This window comes from Dermacentor andersoni, chromosome 3 (assembly GCF_023375885.2).
Source record: "Dermacentor andersoni chromosome 3, qqDerAnde1_hic_scaffold, whole genome shotgun sequence".
Taxonomy (NCBI): Eukaryota; Metazoa; Arthropoda; class Arachnida; order Ixodida; family Ixodidae; genus Dermacentor; species Dermacentor andersoni.
Window position 1 is genome coordinate 122252929 of NC_092816.1, and position 25105 is coordinate 122278033.

The following is a 25105-nucleotide window of genomic DNA, read 5'->3' on the forward strand; positions in this document are numbered from 1 at the left end:
TACGTTCAGCTAGTGTTTTCCTTTTGTGTGTTGTTCTATAAAGCTTCAGCTTCAAGAGTGCTCGCGCTGTTACCTTCACTTGGTTTCCATGCTGCTTTTAAGCGTGCGCACAGAATTAGACTAGGTACACTATTTCCATGGAGTGCAGTGGTATGGCGGATGGTGTCAGCAACTTATATGCAATGGCTGCTACTGCACTCTTGACTTGTGACTAAGTGTAGGCTTTAAAGGGACACTAAAGAGAAATATTATTTTATCTATATTAATAAAGTAGTAATTTAGCAAACGTAGAAAAAGCTTGCTTACCATGAGAAGAGACACGATAAGTGAGGAAAGGTGTACAAACAAAACATAGGTAGCAACGTCGCATTGATATTCCTGCCCGGGCTCACCAGTGTCATAGATTTTGGTCGTGTCTGCTCGAGGCTAGTTATCTTGTCCTTCATGGTTCAGAAGAGTCAGAACCTGAAATTAAAAGGCAAAAAAATGCAACTTTAATATGGATGAAGACATAGTATACACACAAGTTCACCCACCGCGCCCATATCTCTGTTATTATGAACTGAGCTTTGGAAGTTTCAGTAACATTTAATGGGCCACAGTGACTCAACAACGAAAAAATATCTTGAACTCCGACATCTCACTGGCATATCAGCTCAGAGGTTTCAGTGAAATATTAGAAAAACTGAATATTTACTTTTTTTTCTCGTCTAATAACAAAACTACCACTGCAAAATTAGTGAAAAGTAAGTTCTTAATTCATTGGGTCTACACTGACAGTGTTTCTCTTTAGTGTCCCTTGAGCAAAATAGTTTTATTGATATTCTGGTTCATCTTCGAAGATGCCAGTGTTTGGGTCTGGTTTCCGCACAATCAGGTCAGGGAACACGCCACGACTATATGACAAAACCACATTCAGCATTTCTTGTCGTAGGTATGGCTGCATATTTTTAGGGGTTTCACTCATCTCTTCTAGTGAGAGTAGAAAGTAGCCTGTAGATATTAATGGCTTAAATACTGCTAATGCTGTCTTCACAGCTGCAAGCTGGGCATCGACTACCTCCAACACTGTTGCTCCTCTTTTCCTCTTAATACCTTGCCCCGCAGGGGCGTCTACGTCAGCAGGCGTTTGGTGTGTTGCGACACCACGGACCCGAGCACGCGAGGGTTGGACCCTCCCGCGTGTAGCCGTGCGCGGCTTAGCCGTGTCTGGGGAAAAGGGGATCCTGGGGGTTGAGCCGATGCTGGGTGTTTGGACCTTTAAGGCCCCCCGGCGGAGGCAACACACCTCTTCGGCCTCTGCTTCACATAGACGGCACCCCCGGACTGACCCAGACGGGGGAAATCGGCAGTTGCCTCTTCCTGTCCCCCTCTCCACTCTTAGTCTTTCTCTCTCACTTTGAATCTTTCCTGTCTTCTACTCACTTCAGGTTACTTCTAATTTTCCAGGCAGCAAGGGTTAACCGTGTGTATCTACCCAACCTTGGGTACATATATTAGGTTATAGCGGCGTTGTATAGCTGACGTATACAGGTATGTTCCTAACCTCGTAGCGTCCCCTTGTTGGGCTCGGTGGTCGGTGGCTACCATCGCCGCTGAATATTCTCAGAATACATGGCAAATGCATCCCCCCCCCCCTTGCAGATCGTCCTATCAAAAGAGGGCGCACCGAAGCAATTTTCGATTTCACTTTGAAAACCAACGCAGAAACGTTCCCACGCTATCATGTGATCCACAGGGAAGGATCTCTGCCAATGAGAAAACTATCGCCATTCCTAATAGCAAAATGCCTAGTAGAAAAAATTGGAAAGCAATACAAAGCTTCAAAGATGTCAAGTGGGGACCTCCTCCTTGAACTCAAAACCAAAGACCAAGTCGCAAAGCTCGCTGATCTCACCAGTGTCGGTAACATCAAAGTCACAATCTCAGCACACCGTTCTCTCAACACAAGCAGGGGTGTAATATCAGAAGATTTCTTAAACCTAAGCGATGAAGAACTCCTGGAAGGTTTCCAAGAACAAAATGTAATCAAAGTTCAAAGAATAACTCTCCGAAGAAATGACAAACAAATCCCGACCAGACACGTTATACTTACCTTTGGTACCAGTATTGTACCTACTACACTTGAGGCAGGCTATCTTAAGATCAACGTAAGACCGTATATCCCAAACCCGAGGCGATGTTTCAAATGCCAGAGATTCGGACATGCATCGCAATCATGCAGAGGTAAATCGACATGTGCAAAGTGTAGTGCCAATGACCATCAGTCGGAAAACTGTAATGCTGCTCCACACTGTACAAACTGCAAAGGAGATCATCCAGCATATTCACGATCTTGCTCCTGCTGGAAGAAAGAGAAAGAGGTAATTGCACTTACAGTGAAAGAGATTTCCTTTTATGAAGAAAGAAAGAAACTAGCACACTTACCTCAAACAACCTACGCCAGTGCGGTGCGGCAGGGGACAGCACCGCAGTGGTCTCGGGAGTCTACAGGGACCGCAGTCAGTGGCCCAGTAGTAACTCCATCCGTCCCCTTGGTGGCAGCATCCAGTGCCGCTCCATCATCATCATAACAGACGGGCCTGCAGACCCCGGTTCCACAGGGCCCCAGGCTAAATCGAACTCCCAGGCCTGAGACGCGCGTCTCAGCGCCTGCTTCTCGATCATCCAGCGCCTCGGAGAAGGTTATGGATGTCGACACCAAAACTACGGCGTCATCGACGCCAAAACATCAGCGCTCTCTGGAGCGCACTAAGAAAGACAAGCTCACAATAACTACGCGAACAAGGGCGCCGGTAACCTGAACGGTTACCGTTCTTCCAATAGTACATTCCCACTAACAAATGTCACCTACAGTTACTTAGTACATATATGTAAATTACCATTCTCAATGCTGCCACTATGGCTTTTATCGTGCTCTGGAATTGTAGAGGACTGATTCGCAATTTAGGTGACATTAAAGACATAACAAATAACTTTTCGCCAATCGCATTTTGCCTACAGGAAACAAACTTAGGCCCTAAACACAGTCAATTCCTTAGAGGCTTCACCGTTATCCGAACCCGCCGTGGTTGCTCAGTGGCTATGGTGTTGGGCTGCTGAGCACGAGGTCGCGGGATCGAATCCCGGCCACGGCGGCCGCATTTCGATGGGGGCGAAATGCGAAAACACCCGTGTACTTAGATTTAGGTGCACGTTAAAGAACCCCAGGCGGTCGAAATTTCCGGAGTCCTCCACTACGGCGTGCCTCATAATCAGAAAGTGGTTTTGGCACGTAAAACCCCATAATTTAATTTTTTTTTTTCACCGTTATCCGAAAGGACCGCGAATTTTCCAGCCGTTTGTCAGGTGGAGTGGCTATAGTCGTGGAGGGCGGCACTCCTACACGAAATGTCCAATTAAATACATCCTTAGAGGCCGTAGCTGTCACCATTCTATCTTACAAAACCATCACCATTTGCTCACTGTATATTCCACCCCACACACATTTTACTACTAAACACTTAGAAAATCTAACAGATCAGTTACCAGAACCATTTGTTTTACTAGGGGATTTTAATGCTCATTGTACTCTTTGGGGGAGTGTCAAAACTGACCAAAGAGGACAGTTGGTTGAAGATTTTATTTTATCCAATGACATCTGCCTCTTAAATTCAGGCGCCCCGACCTACTTTTCACCAACTTCCCGCACTTTTAGTTGTTTAGAGTCAGCTTTTTGCTCGCCTTCACTTTTTACTGATCTTAAATGGGAAGCTCTCGACACGTCATATGGTAGCGACCACTTACCCGCACTCATCAAACTCCTATCATCACCAAAAACCCTAGTAACTAGACCACGTCGATGGAAATTACAGCTCGCGGACTGGCCGCTCTTTATGGAGAACGCGATACTGGAAGATGTCTTTTCGCCAGAGCTAAGTATTGACAAACTTAATAAAAAATCACTGAGGTTATAATCTGTGCGGCAGAGAAGGCCATACCCCAGTCATCGGGTATTGTGCACAAAAACTAAACCCCTGGTGGACGAAGGAGTGCGCCGACGCTAAAAAAGCACGAAATAAGGCCTTGGGAATCCTACGAAGGTACCCCACCTATAACAACCTGTTTGGCTTTCGCGTGTTTGAAGGTAAAGCACGGTTCATTCGTAGACATGCTGAAAAATCATCATGGAAAAAATACATCTCCAATTAATAGTACGATAACATCGAAACGAATGTGGGACCAGGTGAGGAAATTTAGAGGACAGTAATCATCTTACGCAATACCACTACTTACATGTCCAGGCACACAAACAACACTACAGGACCAGGCCAACTTATTAGGTGAACACTTTCGTAACATATCCAGCTCGGCAAACTATTCAAATTCATTCTTAAAATATAAAGAGTCGGCGGAGAAACAGAGACTGCCCACCACTGGGGCTTCAGCTGAAACGTATAATAACCCCCTCACAATACATGAATTGAACAGTTCTCTCTGCCGGTAAAAAAAAACGGCAACAGGTCTTGACCGTGTCCACTACACAATGCTGGCACACTTACCTCAAACATCGGTAGGGACACTTCTTAAATTTTTCAATATGATATGGGAGTCTGGGGTAATGCCCACAGATTGGAAAAAATGCGATAGTAGTGCCCTTTCTAAAATCTGGTAAACCCGCAACATCACCTAGTAGCTATAGACCCATTGCATTAACAAGCTGTCTAGCCAAATCCTATGAGAGCATCATAAACACAAGACTCACATTTATCCTTAAAACAAGACGCCTAATAGATATGCACCAGTGCGGATACAAAAAGGGTTGCTCCACCATTGACCGTCTCGTACGACTAGAACAGGAAATACGTGACACCTTCCTACACAAGCAATATTGTCTGACGGTTTTCTTCGATTTACAAAAGGCCTATGATACGACGTGGCGATATGGAATCCTAAGAGACCTGGCTGACCTGGGAATTCGCGGCAGAATGCTAAATTGTCTATGTGATTTCATGTCAAATAGCTTTTATCTTCGTTGAGTTAATGTGGGCAAGGAAATTCAGTTTTGTGTCAAAAGTTACACCTAAAAATTTGTAGTCTTTGACCGGCAGCGTTGTATCATACAATGTGAGAACAGGAGTGCAGTGTAAACCTACGTACGTATGTACGTATGTACGTCTCGGCACAACACTTTCACGCACATTTACACAAGAAAATGGCGTTCCACAAGGTTGCATTCTGAGCACGACACTTTTCATAGTCAAAATGAACTCTGTTAATAAAGTTATCCCATCATCTGTTATGCACTCATTATATGTCGACGATTTGCAAGTGGCTTGCCGCGCTTCAAATCTACCCGCCTGCGAAAGACAACTACAAATAACGATAAATAATCTGACACAATGGGCCGACAAAAATGGTTTCCGTTTTTCAACACACAAAACTGTTACAGTTCTCTTTTCCCAGAAGCGAGGTTTACACTGCACTCCTGTTCTCACACTGTATGGTACAACGCTGCCGGTCAAAGACTACAAATTTTTAGGTGTAACTTTTGACACAAAACTGAATTTCCTTGCCCACATTAACTCAACTAAGATAAAAGCAAATAAAGCACTAAATATCATTAAGGTTTTATCGCACAAGCACTGGGGATCTGACCGAACATGTCTTACGTATATACCGGTCTCTTGTAGGTAGTATTCTCGACTACGGTAGTGTAGCTTATGGTGCAGCTAGGCAGTCCTACATTAAGCGACTTGATCCAGTTCACAATCTTGGCCTGCGACTGGCGAGCGGTGACTACAGAACATCGCCTGTCCAAAGTTTATATGTTGACTGCAATGAGCCGTCATTACAGCAACGCAGAGCACTACTTACACTTTCCTATGTACTACGAATTCGATCATCACCACAACATATATGCTACGGCATCGTAACACAGTGCAAATCACGGATACACTACAGAAACAAACCAAACATGATTCGGCCACTAATCTTACGACACGAAGAATACTGTCAGAATTACGATGTTCCTCATGAGGCCCTGCAGGTTGCTGAAAGGCCACCAAGGTTGCCACCATGGTACAACTTTTCACAGCTATGTGACTGGACACTAACACATCTAAAGAAAAAGGACATTCCACAAGAACACATAATACAAGAGTTCCGAGCCATTCAAGAAAAATATAAAAATTACACGGAGTTTTACACTGACGGCTCCAAAACACAAGAATACGTAGGTGTCGAGATCGTAAAAAAAATTGGCAAAATAGCATTCGGATAAATAATTTTTCTTCAGTGTTTACCGCCGAAGTTTTTGCAATATGGACGGCAGTAAAAAAAAATTACCAGCGACAAGCAGATGCATGCTATCATATATACCGATTCGTTAAGCGCACTCAGATCTCTACACCTTAACTCCGCGTCTGAACCCCTAATTGGTGATATCTAAACATGTTGGCCTATAATGAATACGGAAGAACCTTACGATTCTGCTGGGTCCCAAGCCATGTCGGGATACCAGGGAATGAAGCAGCAGATAGATGCGCGTTCATGGCAGCGCACGAAGGTATAACCCAAACAACACTTCCATACAAAGACAGTATCCGAGCGATTCATAAGGCCCTGATATCAAAGTGGCAACTAGAATGGGACTCATGCACAAATAACAAGTTACACGCAATAAAACCCCTGCTTACAGAATGGAAGTCGTGCAGTCACCAGCAACGCTTCTATGAGGTGATCCTATGTAGACTTCGAATCGGGCGTACACACCTGACACACAATTTTCTACTTCAAAACGAAAACGCGCCAACTTGCGAAAAGTGCCATGAGCCACTCACTATAATGCACATTATTATGACATGTCGAAACATTGAAACACAGAGGCAAAGGCTTTTACAGAATCTCTACAACTTACACATACCTTTACACCCCGCATCAATACTCGGAGATGAACCGCTAGTGCCCTTCACTGACTTGTTCAGCTTTTTAGAAGAAACTGGTTTTTACACAAACTCTAAAGTATCGCAGCTTGAGCTGCTTTCAGATTTGAATTCTTAATATCTTGTGGCTGGCGCAGCATGGCCTTAGTCGCTTTTGCCCCATTAAACCCGAAATAACTAACTCTTAATACCTTGCCTCTATGGCCGGGGCACTGGAGTGCCCGAGGGTACAGGCGTCCCGGGAGGGCATTCTGGAAAGTTGTAGATATCCTCAAACAAAGGTTGTGTGGAATGCCCGTCGTCCGAGGTCTTTCTCCCTTGCTTGCTTCCTGGCTGGTCATCGCCTTCTGGCTCGCGGTCGCCTTCTAGCTGGCAGTCGCCTTCTGACCCTTCTGGCTGACAGCCACTTGCCGGTGTGCCAACCTCGGGTAGTTCATGTACTTCCACTTCCGCGTAGATATTGCTGTGGCTCCTGCAGAATTTGCATTTATTTAAAATTTATTTAAAAAGTGTTCCTGCTTGAAAGCATGCAGTGTGACTCAATGGTTCTTACTGGCGTGGTTCCATGAAGTCCGACATGAATCGCATGCGCTCCATGTAGGGCCATCGTCGCGATTTGGATTTGCAGCCAGAGCCACTCCTTGTCTCAACCTTCAGTTCTTTCAGTTTTCTTCGGTACGGGTCCTTCAAATTTCGCCACCGGCTTTGGATCTCGTCCAGTGTAACTAAGAATTGTACATAACAGAAAAAGGAGTGTAATGTGTAACATTTATATTTTCTAGAATAAGTTTTTATGATTAACAATTCACCAATAAGTGCAACTTGTGGAAATATAAATACCAATGCCTAGTGATGACTGACCACTAAAAATCATGCATGAAAATTCTACTGCACATTCATGACTTCTGCGGAGAAAGTGACTGGCTTTCAAAAAAATCATTACATTATGTGGCAATTCACTTACATTCAGCCACACCCTATGAGCTGTACTTGATTAATGCCTCAGTCATGCTGCCATCTAATTGTGCACAAATACTGATGTCAGAGGAAGGTTGCTACAGAATTCATGAACCTATGCTACGTTCGAGATTAAAGTGCTACTGTATGATTGCATAAGTTCAGCAAGCAACAATAAACGATGTGCATTGGCCACCTGTTTCTTCTTATTGGATTACGGAACAATAGACCTGATACACTAATAACGGTGCATGTGATGGTGTACTAGTTTTGTATGAGGGGGTGCACCAAGTGTATTTAACTGTACCACAACAAAAATCCCAATGCAAATAATAATAGCCTATAAAGTTATTGGCAATGAATAGACTATGAGCCTTGGGATTTACAGTTGGACACAAGAGATGTTTGAGACTTGCAAATTATATTGAAATTCACACACCATCGCAGTTCGCTTCAATTACTTGCCCATCATTTCACTAGGTGCAATCTCTTGCACACTGTATATATCTGCTAGAAAATTTGGATCAAGTATGTGCCATTTGGTGAAAACAAATAAGTAAATATTTAGACAGTTTTCTAAGTTGACACAAAATTTATATGCTCCCTCACTACAAATGTATCTCATTTGGGCACTGAAATTATAGTTATGCTATTGCTAGAGTTCCTAACTATTTCGTTGTTTGCACTAACCAGTGACTTTCATCTGGGACTTATTGACAGGCGAACAGCCAGCCTAACCTCTCCAGCTCATAATTCAAGCTTGTTTCTCTCTCCTGTTGACATATTGAACCTTATGAAGACCACGTGTCATTTAGATTATGGCGTCAGGGAGAGATGGCATTATACTCCAACAAAAAAGTTTGTTACAATAACAGGCTACAATCGTGCATAATACCAAAAGCAGTCTTCTGTAGAACTAACATCAAGCACTACGTCACTGTACAGGCATACTACTTATATCCTTCGCCCCATCTAACATTAGTCACGCTGTCCAAAAAGATAAAAAAGGCTGTGTAGGGTACAATTATAAAACCTATGGTGTTCAATCGTGAGAGGTGTAACTATCTGACACCATAGGTCGTGAGATCGTACCTTGCAGCATGTTTTGTACACATTTCTTTTTTTCATTGAACAACTTGGCTAACGTTAGTTGGGACACCCTTTAGACTAACATGTCAGGAATGCTATTGGGCAGTCGGGAAATAAATGCACAACTGTGCTTTAGATAAATGCATCGAATATTAAAAAATTACACATAATAATCTGCATTGGAAAGTGACAGAATTGCCTCAGACAAAACATACTCAAACGAAAATTTCTAAATCACACGCTCGGCGGTCAGTGTGTATATTGAGCTATCTGACGTATATTTATCTGGAGGGCCTTAATACTTCAACTTGGCTTGAATATCAGAATAAATTCATTTCTTGCCAACACTGGAGATATTTTTCTAAAGATTTATATATATTATTAATTTCAAATTATTTTTAGCAGACACTGCAGTAACAGGCAAAAACGGAGAAAAATTATGGTAGCTGAAAAAATAAGTTTATGCGAAGACTTTCTGAAAAAGCAACTTTAATTTCTTTTTCACTTAACCAAATAAAGACGGAAAATTCTCAAATGCATTAAATTATGACGTCATATGAAAGGATACTAACAAAATGATCTAATAAAATTTGTTACTGTTACTAGTTTGAAACCTGAGTAAAATAAATGTACCTCCAACCAAATTTTGCTACTTTGCGGAAATTTCAAACAGCGCTCACGTGATAAAAAGAAATTGACGAAAATATTTTGGTGACACGTTATTCACAAAATAGCCATCTAGCCCAATTTTTTTTCAATAAAATCAATAATGGTCACTTTTGGGTCTGGGACGTTTCGCGGGAATGACCCTAACATTGCAAAAATAAAAGTTTAAGAAAAGAGAAGGTGGTTTTTTAGTGCCGCGCGCGTTAGGTGGCTGTTCCCTAAGTTAAAGCAGAGGACGTAATGTGCACACGTAAATGTTTTCACGCCACAAAGATCACAGCATCTATATATTTTACGTACCTCTAGGATCGATGATTTCAAGCGCGGCCTTGATTTCTTCCCATACCGCAGTCCTATTCACGGTTTTTCTGTAATCTACATGTGTGAAGTGCCACAAAAGCGGGTGCTTTGCCACTTCCTCTATCAACAACTCGTTGAAAGACGCACGCGACATTGTCGTTGAACGGAGGCGTTGAGACGAAGATCTGAAGCAGACGACTCGCTGGTGCGCAAATTCTTCACGTGATGCGGTACAGAAGTCGTCGTAGTTTCGCACGTGAGGCACGCAAAACTATCTGCAGAATTGAACCTTGGGCATTCCATTCTTGCTCTTAATTCTTATATATTTTTTCGTGTTTACAACACTTCTCATTTATGCCAACGTCTTTAGGTTTTCGGTTTTTTCGTAATGCGCAATGGAGCGCTAGCCATGACAGTACTGTTGCCATGGCGACCAACGACGCGACGTGCACTTTCAGCTTCGAGAGAGAGTTTGTTTGGGGTCTGGTGGAAGAGAAAACACACAAAAACACCAATGCGAACTGTACGGGAGGGGCGGAAGGAGGGATAAGCCACGACGTTCCCAGGCAGCAGAAAACCTAACCCCGAAAAGGTTAAAGAAATGGAAAGCTAGGTAAAGCGCAGCGCCATTCTGAAGGTGGAACGGTGCAACTCTCACTAATTTAACTGACGCGGGACGCGAAGCCCGTAGGGATATGCGCGCAATGGGCGGCACACAGACTGGAGGTCTAACTGCGAAGTGGGAGAATTAAAGGCGACAAACTGTTCTCTGCTTTCCTTTATTTTTTTTTCTTTTGAAATAAACATAAACGGGATGATGAGGTTGTTGGCAACGACTACCCCTCTTCAATTAGTTTATTATACAGAATATATATATATGATCTCCTTCTTGCGTTATATTCAATTCCTGACTTACGCTATTGCTAAACGAAAACAATATATGTAGCAGCACTACGAATAACAGTCCCTATCGAAAAGTTCTCATTTTAACAAAATCAGCAACAAACTACTCGGATGCTAATTTAACCAACACACGGGCGACACTTCGCTCGACTCGCAGCTAAGTTTGCTTGGAGGTAAATAAGAAAACAAAGCTTTCATGGAGACTGGTGATGTTCCCGCTGGTGTCATGTGTGTATGCAGGGTGTCAGCAAACACTTTCAAATTTTTTTTTTAAGATTGCGTGTGGCAGGTAGCACAATTCTAGTCCATGAGCTAGTCTACTCGAAGAGGCAGACATTACTTGCCCAAAAATTTGAAATGCATATTCGACTAATTAACAAATATTCACTATGTAAGTTTTAACGAATGACATGGCACATATTGCAATTTACTAATTTTAGGGGGTGAGACTGCAAGGCTTATATGACAGCATTTACGAGATATACGCCGTTAAACTTCCGGTAAAAATGCACTGTCGTTCCGCTTACTTTCTTAATTCAAAGCGTAGTTTTAGGCATTTGTCCGCAAAGTTCGGGAATTACTACCTCGAAACTGGTGTCATAATGAGAATTTGTTCCAAGTAGATCCGCGTTGCGAACTTCCCGGCTAGAACTTTTAAATTGCAATATGTGCCGTAATGTAATTAAAATATCATTAGTCAATTTTCGTTAATTTGGCCATTATGCATTTCATTTCTTTTGCGCAAGGGATGTCCGCCTCTTCATGTAGACCAGCTCATGGACTAAATTGTGCAATCTGCCACAAAATATTTTTAAAATTTTAAGGCGTTCGTTGGAGCACCCCCTATAATACCGGGGGGTTGCTTTTTGAAGCAATTTTTCAAAAATATATATTTTAGACGGCGCAATCTTAAACCTTGAGGAACTGGTTTGCTCAAAGGGAAGGGATGACATTACTTGCATGAGAAAATTAACTGCATTGCTGATTCATTAACCAACATTCATTGAGCTTTTTAATTTACCTTACGACACACATTGCAGTTAGCAAATTTTATCTGGGGGAACGAATATTCAGCATGACACCACTTTTGAGATATTAATTCCCGATCTTTGCAAAGAACTACATTGACGGTCCAGTTTATTCTGTGCTTCGATGCATAAAACGGCATTCTCGGTCTCTAAAAAAAGAAAAGAAAAAAAGGAAGTAGAACGAAAGTGCATTTTTACCGCAAGTTTGGAAATCTCGAAAATGGTGCCACCCAGAATTCTTAAGTGGATATGCCTGGAGTTTCGATCATTTATATATTGCAATGTGTGCGTAAGTTAATTAGTTTAAACTCAATAAGTACTTTTCCCCCGCAGGCGCGTCTGCGTCAGCAGGCGTTTGGTGTGTTCCGACACCACATACCCAAGCACACGAGGGTTGGATCCTCCCGCATGTAGCCGTGTGCGACTTAGCCGTGTCCGGGGAAAATACTGGTGGTTGATACTGGTGGTTGAGCTGATGCCGAGTGTTCGGACCTTTAAGGCACCCCGGCGGAGGCAACACACCTCTTTGGCCTCTGCTTCACGCAGACGCACACCCGGACTGACCCACCCGGGGGAAATTGGCAGTCGCCTCTTCCTGTCTCTCTCCCCTCATACCTTCGTCTTTATCTCTCACTTTTTGATATTTACCTTCGTCTTTATCTCTCACTTTTTGATCTTTCCTGTCTTCTCTCTTCCGTTCACTTCCTTTCTCCACGGTGGCAAGGGTAAACCTTGTGTGGCTATCCTACCTTGGGTACACCATATTTGGTTATAGTGACGGCGTACGGCTGGCGTCGTGCAGGCTTGAACACAAGCTCTGCCGCGTCCCCTCGTTGGGCTCCGTGGTGGACGGTTGGCGCTGTGTCAGTTTGCCGGACGATCTCGCCGCTGCCACCAGCTGAAGGGGTTGTAGGTTGTAGGAAGAAACTTGGGGGGACAGGACTAGGCGAGCAGAATTTATTTACACATATTTTACATTAGAACAAGAGATACATTCGACAGTCTAGCGTGACTCCCAAATGGAGCACGCAAGACGATGCATACAGCATACGAGCACGAAGCTCCAAACACACTGACGAGCACACAGCTCACGACCACGATCACAGAGCACACAGACGAGCACCTCCTAGCAGCCGACAAACAGCTGCTTATAAACATTCCGTGCTCCCTAGATCCCTAGTTGAGGAAACCGTTCGACCAGTCCTCGAAGCCGAGCCGCCTTTGAGCGGCAGAGCTTACACACACACACACGTACGCACAGCTTTCATTGTCCCCACCGAGGCCAGACGGGCTTCGGAGAACTCGGGGCTTACGTCTTGACCAAAGGAGGCGCCTCTAAATTCCAGAGCTGCCTTTCTCCTGTAGTCGCCACAAGTGTCAGCAGACTGCGACGAATCCTGGGGCCCGAGGAAAACGTACCGCAAAGCACCCTTTTGTTAGGGAACCGAAGAGGTGCAGAGAGACCATGAAGACCCGGCAAATCAACCAATTAGACACGGGGCGCCAAACGTGGCCAGCCCTGCTGCCGTCGCCGATTCTCCGAACGAGGCGCATGGTGGATTAACGTGCGTAGTCTCCAGTTCTCCCAAGGAAGTTCATTGTCGGTCGGCGCTGTCGTCCTTGCTGGTTCTCTGAAGGGCGTCACCACCGCGGATCGATGAACGCACCTGCAGCGGGCTGACATAGTTTTGCAGAGCACTACCCCTGCAGGCCTATCCTAACAGCTGTTGCCGAACATACACATTTCCCTATGGCAGCCCAAACCTCTGTTGTCTATGATCGGCGTCTGAAAAGGCGCCGCACCGAAGTGCTATTCCAATTCTTTCGAAGCAATGCTCTTTCCCCAAGTACTATGTTATCCACAGCGAAACCAACATGCCAGTAATAAAGCTATCTCCATTCCTTGTAACAAAATGCCTGAAAGATAAAATCAGACCGACATACAAAGCCTCCTCCTAGAACTGAATGATAAAGATCAAGCAGAGAAGCTCTCTGAACTTACCAGTATTTGCGACGCGACAGTTAGTTTCAGCCCACAGAACACTTAATACAAGTAGGGGAGTAATACCTGAAGAAGACTTTATTGGTTTAAGCGATGAGGAACTGCTGGAAGGTTTCCAGGAACAAAATGTCTCTAAAGTACAAAGAATAGTAATCTGCAGAAACGACCAAGAAATCCCCACCTAACATGTTATACTCACCTTCGGAATAAGCGTAATACCTGCTTCACTCGATGCAGGTTATGTTAAAGTCAATGTGAGACCATATCTCCCGAACCCCCGACAATGTTTCAAGTGCCAAAGGTTTGGAGATGCTTCACATGCATGCCGAGGACAAACAACTTGTGCTAAATGCAGCTGGAACAATCACCAATCTGAGAATTGCACCTCTTCACCATATTGTGTTCACTGCAACGGAGATCGTCCCGCTTACCCGCGGTCTTGCCCTTGCTGGAAAAAAGAAACAAGCATTGCACTAACTGTGAAAGAAAAAATCTCATCCTTTGAAGCCAGAAAGCGACTGTCGTACCTTCGTGACGTAGTTATGCCGATGTGACGAATGTGGGGGCATCGTTACAGAGGCCTGAGGAGTCTCGCGTGCCCCTGCACAGTGGTCCCGTAGTGACGCCTCCCGTCCCCGTGGTGCAAGCAGCCAATGCTGCTCCATCATCTTCGAAGGCCCTGCAGAAACCAGTCTCGCAGGGCCTTAAGATCAAGAGAACTCCAAGGTCCGAAACACGTGTCTCGGCGCCGAACTCTCGGTCCTCCAGCGCCTCAGAGAGAGCGATGGAGGTCGACACAAGAACCCCGGTGTCATTGACACCCAAATAAACCACTCAAAATAAGAAAGCGATAACCTAAAGGTTATCGCTTATTTGTATTAGCTTTTTTAAATCCATGTCACCTAACATCTCACCTCATTCTTTCCGTAGTGCCCTTTCTTACCTTTCAATTTCATGATGGCTTTTATTATCCATTGGAATTGTAGAGGGCTTCTTTCTACACAACTTAGGTGACATGTTACGGCATGTTAAGTAACTTCTCTCCTGTTGCCCTGTGCTTACAGGAAACAAACCTAGGCGAAAAACACAAAAACGTTTTAAAAGGTTTCACTGTTGTACGGCGCGCCCATACCCAGGCGAACCGGCTGTCAGGTGGTGTAGCCGTTGTTCTGCCAGGCGGTATAGCAGCCAGTGAAGTTCCATTAACACTCACATAGAAGCCGTTGCTGTCACCGTTTTCGCTCACCAAACCTTCACCATTTGTTCAGTTTACATTCCGCCGCATTCACATTTTACCGTAAGATTTCGAGGTAATTTTAGACCAGCTACCTGAACCATTTTTAATAGGCGGTGATCTTAACGCACATAACACGATGTGGGGTAGTAAAACTACTGACACTATGGGTCAAACAATCGAATATTTTATCCTAACAAACGACATAGGCTTTTTAAACACTGGTGCGGCAACTTACTACTCCCCAAGCACAGGAGCTATGAGTTGCCTAGATGTGACACTATGCTCTCCATCTTTCTTCGGCGATTTTCAATGGAGCGTTATTGACAACCCCTATGGTAGTGACCATATGCCTGCTATTATTTAAAGGACATCTCCTTTTCCTACCATACCATTAAGACCACCCCGTCGGAAACTGGTTCTAGCAGACTGGCCTCTTTACTGAAAAAGCCACTCTGGATAACATATCAGATGAGTTAACCATAGATGAAATGAATGAGAAGATTACCGCCTGCATACTGGTTGCAGCAGAACAGACAATACCACAATCCTCTGGCTTCTTAAGAAAGAACCTGAAACCCTGGTGGACGAAGGAATGTACAGAAACAAACAAAACTACAAAACAAAGCGTGGGGTATCTTGCGGCGATACCCCCCAACACAAGATAATCTACTCTCTTTCAAAAAAGCAAAAGCGAAAGCCAGGTACACACGCAGACAAGCCGAAAGACAGTCCTGAAAAAATTATGTCTCGTCAATAAATAGCTCGACAACTTCCAAAAGTATGTGGTATCAGGTTCGTAAGTTTAGAGGAAACTACGGTTCTTACACTATCCCCATACTCTCACCTCCAGGCACACAAATTTAATAGAACAAGCAGACATATTAGGGCAGCATTTTCATTATATATCAAGCTCGGAAAACTATTTTGCTGCATTTCTAAAATATAAACACTCAGCGGAAAAATAAACTTCCAAGCACTGGAAGTTCAGAGAGATCGTATAATGCCCCCTTAAGACTACCGAAAATCAAGAGTACTAACCACTGACAAAAAAAAAAAAGCACCTGGTCCGGACAGAGTACATTACGCAACGCTCGCTCATCCATCTCCTAATGCAGTTGAAACCTTGCTTCGTTTTTTAAATATAATCTGAGAAACGGGAAAAATGCCGAAACAGTGGAAGAAAGCCATCATTACCCCTTTCTTGAAAGCTGGAAAACCTCCCACAACAGCAACCAGCTACAGGCCTATAGCACTCACAAGTTGTCTTGCAAAGTTTTATGAAGCCATTATAAACATAAGATTGTCCCCTATTGAATTTTATTTATTTATTTATTTTACCCTCAGGGTTTGCACATTACAGAGGGGAGGGGCATATTACAGACGAAAATTGGAAAAACAGTTGATACAATCACAATAAGAAGCATGAACAATCACCAGCTTAATACAAAAATGAACTGAAACAGTCGCATCCAAGATAAAGCAGAGTAATTTGAACATCTAAAACTAAAACAACAATAAGCAAAAAAAACAGGACAAATTCAATACAATTAATTAAGCAATATTAAGCATGTTATTCAAGCAATCCTTAAAGCGCGTTGTATCAATGATAGCTGTAGCTGCTCGTGGCAGCTGATACCATTCGGAGGTGGTTCTAGGTAAAAATGCATGTGAATAGGTTACAGTTCTACAACGAGGAACATCAACTTCTTGGAGGTGGTCAATTCTAGATGAAATGAAAGGAGGGGATTTAATAAACTGATTGCGGAGATGATTGTTGTGATAGTAAATTTTATGAAAAAGAGCGATCCGGGCTATTTTACGCCGAATTGTAAGTTCTGGAAGGTTAAGTAGTGACTTCATCATGGTAACACTGGCTGTACGGTCATAATTGGATAAGATGAAGCGAACGGAACGATTCTGCACTCTTTCAAGTTCTTTTATCAGTGTAGTACCACCGGGATCCCAGATAGATGATGCGTATTGAAGTGACGGACGAATGTAAGTTGTGTAGAGAAGCTTTTTAAGTGATGGGGGTGCCATATAGAAGTTTCTTCGAAAGTACCCAAGTGATCGGTTAGCTTTGGTGACGACGTGCCTCACATGATGGTTCCATGATAGGTTACTACAAATGTTAACACCGAGATATTTGCAAGATGAAACAGACTCAAGAGGCGTATTATCAAGATGATAGTGTGGTGATGCTAATAAGGTGCGGGATACGCGCATTGATTTGCATTTCGAAATGTTCAATTCCATGTTCCACGTTTGACACCAGGAACGTATACTATTTAAGTCGGTCTGAAGTAAGGCAACATCGTCCTTGTTAGTTATTTTCCGATAAATTACACAGTCATCCGCAAATAGGCAAATCTTTGATGAAATGTTATCGGGTAAGTCATTCATGAAAATTAAAAAAAGTAATGGTCCCAATACAGACCCCTGGGGAACTCCCGATAGCACTGGCTGGACTGGGGAATCAACATTATTTGCGGAAACAAACTGAGTACGGTTAAAAAGGAAAGCTCGAATCCAGTTTAGAACATTGGGATCTAGATTTAACTGGCCGAGCTTAAGAAGTAGTAAATGATGACTAACCTTGTCAAATGCTTTGGAGTAATCTAAAAAAATAGTCTATTGTGAATCCAGAATCAAGTAAATGATGCAGGTCGTTAGTAAAGACTAGAAGCTGTGTTTCGCAAGAAAAATTTTTGCGGAAGCCATGTTGTGAGGGTGTAAAAAATTGGTATGACTCAAGAAAATTGACAAGGTGAGTGAAGATAATGTGTTCAAAAACTTTACATGGAACAGATGTGAGTGAAATTGGACGGAAATTTGATGGATTGTGTGTTACACCAGACTTGTGAACTGGCACAACCTTACCTATCAGCCAGTCTTCCGGAAGGCTAAATAGCTGCAGGGACTGTGAAAAAATGCATGCCAATATGATAGAGGAGTATTCAATAGTATTTTTCAAGAATTTTGTACTGATGCTGTCGACGCCACATGATGATGAGTTTTTCAGTTTCTTAATGATTGTACGAATACCCTCAGAAGTAATAAAGATGGCGTCCATGGGCAAGTAATGACGTAATGGCAAGGTATGTTGTGCATTGGTAACTACTGGGCGAGAAAAAGCTTTTACAAATGTATCATTTAATACGGACGCGCATTCTACGTCAGGCACTGGATGTCCTTCCGTTGTTAGCAAAGCTATTGCACTGCGCTCATTGCCCCGTATGACACTCCAAAATTGTCTAGAGTTATTCTTTAACATCTCTGGAAGGGTGCGATTAAAAAACAAGAATTTCGATCGTTTTATTTCAGATAAGTAAGTTGTGGTGGCAGACTTATAGGCTGACCAACGTTTATCCGACCGAGACTTGATAGCAGCGCGATAGAGCCTTTTCTTACGGTTAGAAAGACGGTTTATGTATCTGTTGTACCACGGGGCTCTCGTATTCGAAAAAACTTTCTTGGTAGGAATGTATTTAAAGGTTAGTTCTGAAATTTTCGTTTTAAACAAGTCCCAGTTGCTTTGCACAGATCGTTCAAGGTAATCGGACAAAAACGCATCTAAAAAGGAGCATAATTCATTGTTAATTGCATCGAAATCTGCTTTTTTGTAGTCGCGTATTGTTTTGAGATGCTTTCGCGCGCGTGAGAAAGGCAGTGAAATATTTGCCTGTATAATTACATGATCGCTAATACCAGGCGTGTTAGACACACAAGATACAATTTCCGGCGTTGATGTCAAAACAAGGTCAAGAATTGAAGATGTATTATTTGTAACGCGTGTAGGAAATTGAACCAGCTGTGTCAACCCGAAATCGGAGCAGATGTGAAGGAAATGATCTGCTTCAGCTGAATTAGGCGATGAATATGAGTACGAATTTGACCACATAATGTTACGAAAATTGAAATCACCTAGTAGAATGACTGGCGCTCCGGGAAACAAAATGTTTACGTGATTCAGGCAATCATGAAGGTCGTCATGAAAATTGGAACACCCAGAAGGAGGGCGGTAGCATACACCAATGACAATTTTTTTAAAAGCCAGGTTGAGGCAACACCATGTTGCCTCCAAACTAGTCTTTATATCAACAGCGTAGCTTTCAACTTCCATGTTTACAGCAAGAAGAACGCCACCGCCACATCGATTAGACCTATCACATCGAAATGTTTTGTCTTTTCTTTCACAGCAAAACAGCTCTTCGTTTGGTATTTTATCAGAAAGCCAAGTTTCGGTTAACGCGACAATATCAGCGTTAGAATCGTTGATCAATGCACACATTTCATCTTTCTTCGACAAAAAGCTGCGAACGTTAGTAGAGAGCAGAATCAGGTGGCTATTGTTAGCGGAAGCGCCGCCACCCCTGGCTTTCTCCTAGCTTCCCGAGGAAGCCAGTGCGCGACCAGAACGAAGGTGCCGCGGGGAGAAGTTGGCGGCGTTGGTTGCGCGTCTGGATGGTCCTATTTCATATACTGCGTCAGTACTGCAATCATAGCCGTAGCATGTGTCATTAGCAATTAATTTGTTATAGCGCAGTTTGAAAGGGCAGTTCAGTTCTTTGGCATAATTAGTTAGTTTCTCTCTAATACGACGAGTGTTGGCTGAAAAATCTTCCCGCATGACCACTCTGCTTCCTTTTAGCATGTGACGCTTCGAAAAAATCGTTTCTTTTGTTTTGTAGGTAGAAAACTTTACTATAATAGGTCGAACTTTGTTGGTAGAAAATCGCCCGATCTTATGCGCGCGCGCAATATTATCGGCAGATAAGGTTATTTCGAGAGATTGGCGAATTAAACTTAAAACATTTTCTTCTGTCTGCTGCGCCGTTTCAGAAGCGTTATCAACGATACCCAAAAATACTAAATTGTCCCTCCGAGAGCGATATTCTGCTTCATCAAGACGCACGCGTAGCGTAAGTGCCTCGCTTTCCAGCTGCTCAGTTAGTTTACGCGTTGTTGTTAATTCGCACTGTAAATCATCTAAAATAGATGTCCGCTTTTCGACAGATTCTAGGCGCGTAACTATGGTAGAAATATCTTTAGTAAGTGATTGTTGCTGACTCTTAAGCTCTAAGATGTCGCTTGACATCGTCATCTGTGCAGCTTCCATGCGAATTGAACGTTCATGCATGTCCTTCATTAATTTCTGCATCTCCGTAAGTTGATCATTCATGGGACCCGGATTCCGTTCGACATCGCCGCATATCAACAGCAGTAATTCACACAAAGGCATTAACAAGGCTTCTAGGCATGGAAGCACCCTGATACAGTGGTGGTATGGGGCAGCAAACAGCGAAAGCACTCGCCGTGGGCACGGCACAAGGCGCAGACATACATTGTTACTTCTATAACAATGAACGGGGCGATCGTTTCTCACCTGCACAAGAAACAGAAGCGGTTGTTTCAGACGCATGTTCACGATGCCCGCGCCGTGCCCACTGGCGAAGATCCGTGATGCTTCTTCTTTTATAGCATTGTCGCAAGGCAACGTTGCCGATGGTGGCGCTGAAGATCTGTCGACGTCAGTAGCACCGTCGCGCATGACCATTTCCGGAGTTGATCTTGTCAAGGAAACGTTGAGCCAGTGTATCTGCTGCTCCATCACTCCCACCACGGAATCATTGACACGTGGTTCAGTTGACGTCGAGGCGCCTTTGACGAAAAGAACGGCCTGCACAAGAAACAGAAGCGGTTGTTTCAGACGCATGTTCACGATGCCCGCGCCGTGCACACGATGCCCGCGCCGTGCATCTCTATTTCCTCTAGATATGAAATTTGTCGTTTATGGTCTGGCCACGGAAAAGGGAAATATTTTAAAAGCGTCTCAAATAACGCATCTAAACAGGCTGAAAACGCGGGTTGGACAGCTCTCGTTTATTAGGTACCTGGTGCACACATTTCAAAATTTCCTTAATTTGCCCGTTGCTGCTAAATATTCCCACAATCCCTCAAATTACAGCCTTGGCGAATAATTCATTTCCAATGCCGTGAAAACTGCCGCATAATGTTTTTGAGTGTTTCTAGTCTCATTGACTTCGCTGTAAACATTTCATCTAAATCGACAAAGCCTACACCTCAGATGTAGCCAATGAAATGAAATTTCCCATGAAGGAACAAATAGGTGTACAAATGAGTACAGAACACAAATCACATACCGACACATTTACCAACAAACTTACGCACTTCACAGAAACTTACAAGATACGGGATGTTCCCATTCTACTTTTCAAGATCTAATACTACGACAGGGTCAGAATGCCAGTGTTGGGAAGTTATTAAAAGTTTTGATCGTTATCTGGGGGCCTGCCCAATCGTAACCACAGAAACACTTCAAAAAGTTAGATGACGAGCAAAACAGAACCTGAAGTTATCAAGAACAAATAAACGAAAACAAAATTAGACGTCATCGTACAGAAAATCAGTGAGACTATATCACATAGCTAAACACAAAGATACATTACAATTTCAAAAAAAGTAGAAATGAACATCTATCAATTAACAAACACAAAAGTGGTTGTGAAAAAGAAGTGGAGCCGCAAAACCATTTTTGGTGAGGTTTCCTCAGCTCTTACTTCTTATCAAGCCGCTAATCATTGCAATCATACACCAAAGTAACATAACAAAAATTATCGGCTATATAATCAAAGAGGATACAAGTATGCCGCAAATGCTCAACTATGTACAAAAGCAAACTCACGGAACCCGCTTCAACACCTCTAAGTAGAGGGGAGCATCAAGAACCAAATAATATCAATGAAAACGATCAAGGGTTCAAGACAAAGCATGAACAGCCGAAAATTAAAGATACTTGTTTCAATAGTTTTCGATTAGGGGTACGCAAGCGTTGGGGCGCCCTAGTGCTTGGGGTGACGATACTGCGCATGCGCACACCGCTCTGCGGATTCGCAGCACCGCCGCCCCAAGCGCTAGCGACCCTAAAGCTTGCGTCCCCTTAATCTAAAGCTCTCCAACAAATGCCTGGTTCCAGGCGCGTTCCCGTGGTGGAGGTCACTGACCGTACCTTACGTTATGTTCTAATAAAAAAAATTTTCCCACCCCACATCCTAAATTATCCTACCCTCTCGCTCCTGACCGCTTTTTCACCGTTACTTCGCCCTTGTTGTTTCTTTATTTTTACCCCGATAGGATGCGACACCTTAGTGGTGCTGGTTGGGCACGCTCCTTGTCCTTCTCTGAAATCGTCGTGTGGAACTTCAGAGTTCAGCAGAGAAGCCAATGCCAGAACTGCACTGTCCATGCATTGCTAACTTCAGCACTGGCAGCGCCAACACTTGTAATGCTGCCTATGTAGTATTCACTTACCCTTGATACGTATAATCGTCGTCGGTGCTGTGCGAAACTAGAACTGCGCCTATTCGTTACATCGTTATCAAGGACGCAATGTTTTTTCTCTAGTGCCCTATATCGTTTCCAATGTGATTTAGCACAACGATGACCATCGCAGGTTGTCAGGATTGGGGGCTCAATCCCATCGCTCGTGATCCGTTAAGATTGGGGTCGGGCATCAATTAGAAGGTAGCTGGCCCATGCCGTCGTCCAACTTATCCACGCTGAGGACGTTGATGAAGGGAAGGACTGCTTCTCATCGAGAACGAGGAATATGGGTTTACTTACAGTATTTATATCAGTCTAACGTGACTGTTTGAGAAAGTACATCAGTCTAACATGACTCTTTGAGAAAGTACATCAGTTTAACATGACTGCTTGAGAGAGTCTCAGTCCAACATGACTGCTTAAGAGAAGTGTCCTAAGCAGCCGTACAACAGCGGTTTTTAAACACTCGGTCCTCTCCCGATACAAGGTGATGCGAACGCTCGTTTAGTCATCGCTAACTAGCCGCCTCTCCGTGGCACGGTTTACACACGCATGCATACACACGCGTGTTTACGGTCCGAAACCGACACCACACGAATTTTTTTGAACTCGGAGCCGTTCCGCGTAGCGCGTTGTCTTGCGTCTTGGTCGGTGCGTGGGAAGGAGCGAAAAACGGCGTTCCCGCGGCAACTCGCGTACCCGTAGCAGATCAGGTCCGCGTTGGGGAGTTTGGTAACAATAGTTGGCCCGCCGAACTCATTCCGTCACAACGGCGATGAGGCTAGAGGTGGGCGGCGGTTTCAGCACGAAGCCTGCTTCATCGAACGCATCCTAGCTGAAGCGACGGAGAGTGGAGGAGGCGCGTATTGTTCCCCGACACAAAGTCGATTTAGTCATGCTGTGGCTAGAGGTTGTCGGCGATGCTCCCGAGATGTTGCTTCCAGAGTCGCAACTGGTTGGCAAAACTTGCACTGCAGCTGGCCGTTCTTAACAAGGCGTGTTTCCTGTACATTATTTTACTTTATTAGTGGTCCTGTTTATTCTAAACAAAATTAACTATAATGAAGGCGGCGCCGTAAAGCCTTATACGGTGCAAGGGTGCTTAGAGGCGTTTCCTGTCCCTCGTTATGTGTAGGCTGGAGACAACCGCGTCTTCTACGATGGAGCCCACCGCATTCGCGCTGGCTGTGTAGCGACGCCCGCCTGGCTTTAAGAATAGTGTTTTGCGCAAGCTAGGAGAGGGTTTCAAATGCAGTGTGGAACATCGCGAGTAGCGGCCGTATGAAAGCACGGCATGCTAAACGTTTAACCACGTGAATGCGTGTCTCTTGCAAGGTGGCATTTAATCATTACTACAATATTATTCTAAAGCGTCTTGTTCAGTTCGCCAAAACGAAGCTGCGGGCAGATCGTGTGCGACGATTGGACTTGACTTCCACGCTTTATTGCAAAGTTTTTGTTTCCTTGAATTGATCAACGCAGTCAAGCGTATCCTTAAATTCATTCTCTGGTGTGAGAATGGTACATGTTCTGTACATGTAATACACGCTGAATTGTTCACTGAATACCGCAGTTATCCTGCGCCGTTTGATTCGGAAACGGCATATACAAGAATAAGAAGCAAAAGCAGTGCATGCATAGAATGTGCTTCTGCACAATCACTGTATTGCGAAAGTGATGTCACGAAGGCGATGAATAATGCTCGCGCCTTTTGTTGCGCGCTGTCTGTCATCCAATTGACGCACCATCCGAACATGCCGCACTTACTGCTCACATCACATCGCCACTACTACAAAGTGCGTGGCGACTACTGGATGCGTTCGTACTCATCACCAGAGCAGCGATTGCTCGAAGCCACCTGCTTTAAGGCGAACAAATTTCTGCCTGATACCAAGCAGCGCAGGCGACAGCCGCGCACCCCAAAATCGCCTAGCCGCCGCCGCTTTCTCTCGTTATAGAAAACAACGCGAAAACAACGTGACGCGATGCCGCGCGCGCTTTCACCTACTGCAGTGGAGAGCTTTGTCACGCGATGCGAAGCTCGGTTTCATGGAAGGCCACAAGGTGACGGTGCCCTCCTTGCTTCACCAGTGTTACTCTTCCCACTGGGAGCAAGTTTTGCGTCACTTCTCCACGCGCGCTCACGCTGTCAAGTGAGGTGTCGAGTGGAGCTCGAGAGCTCAGGAGACAAACTCATTGACCATGCGTTGCATTTCTGAAGGTCGACTGTATACTGCTCGTTACCTTCACTCAATGCATCACTGACACCCTGTAGAGAAAAAGGAAATAAACATCCATGAGTTCATTGTACAGAGGTTGATTAATTTAATGCGATAGTATCATAGGTGAAGTTCACCCATTTTGAACGAACCTAACGAGAAAAAAAATGTGACGGGATGGACGCGCCTTATGTTGGAAGTCGTGCAAAACAGAAACATGCGCTGCAACGCGGGAAATTGTCAAATTTGTACGTCCCATACATTTCAGAAAAGTGACTCGCGTGATAGATTGAAGCCATGATCACTTAATAGGTATGCTTCATCAATAGGGTAATATGACTGGGAGTGGGCGAAACCGCCTTTCGTGAAAAGGCTTCGAGTGTGCTGCGCAAGCCTTAGTTTCTTGATTCGTTACCTTAGCGCGCTCTGAAATAATA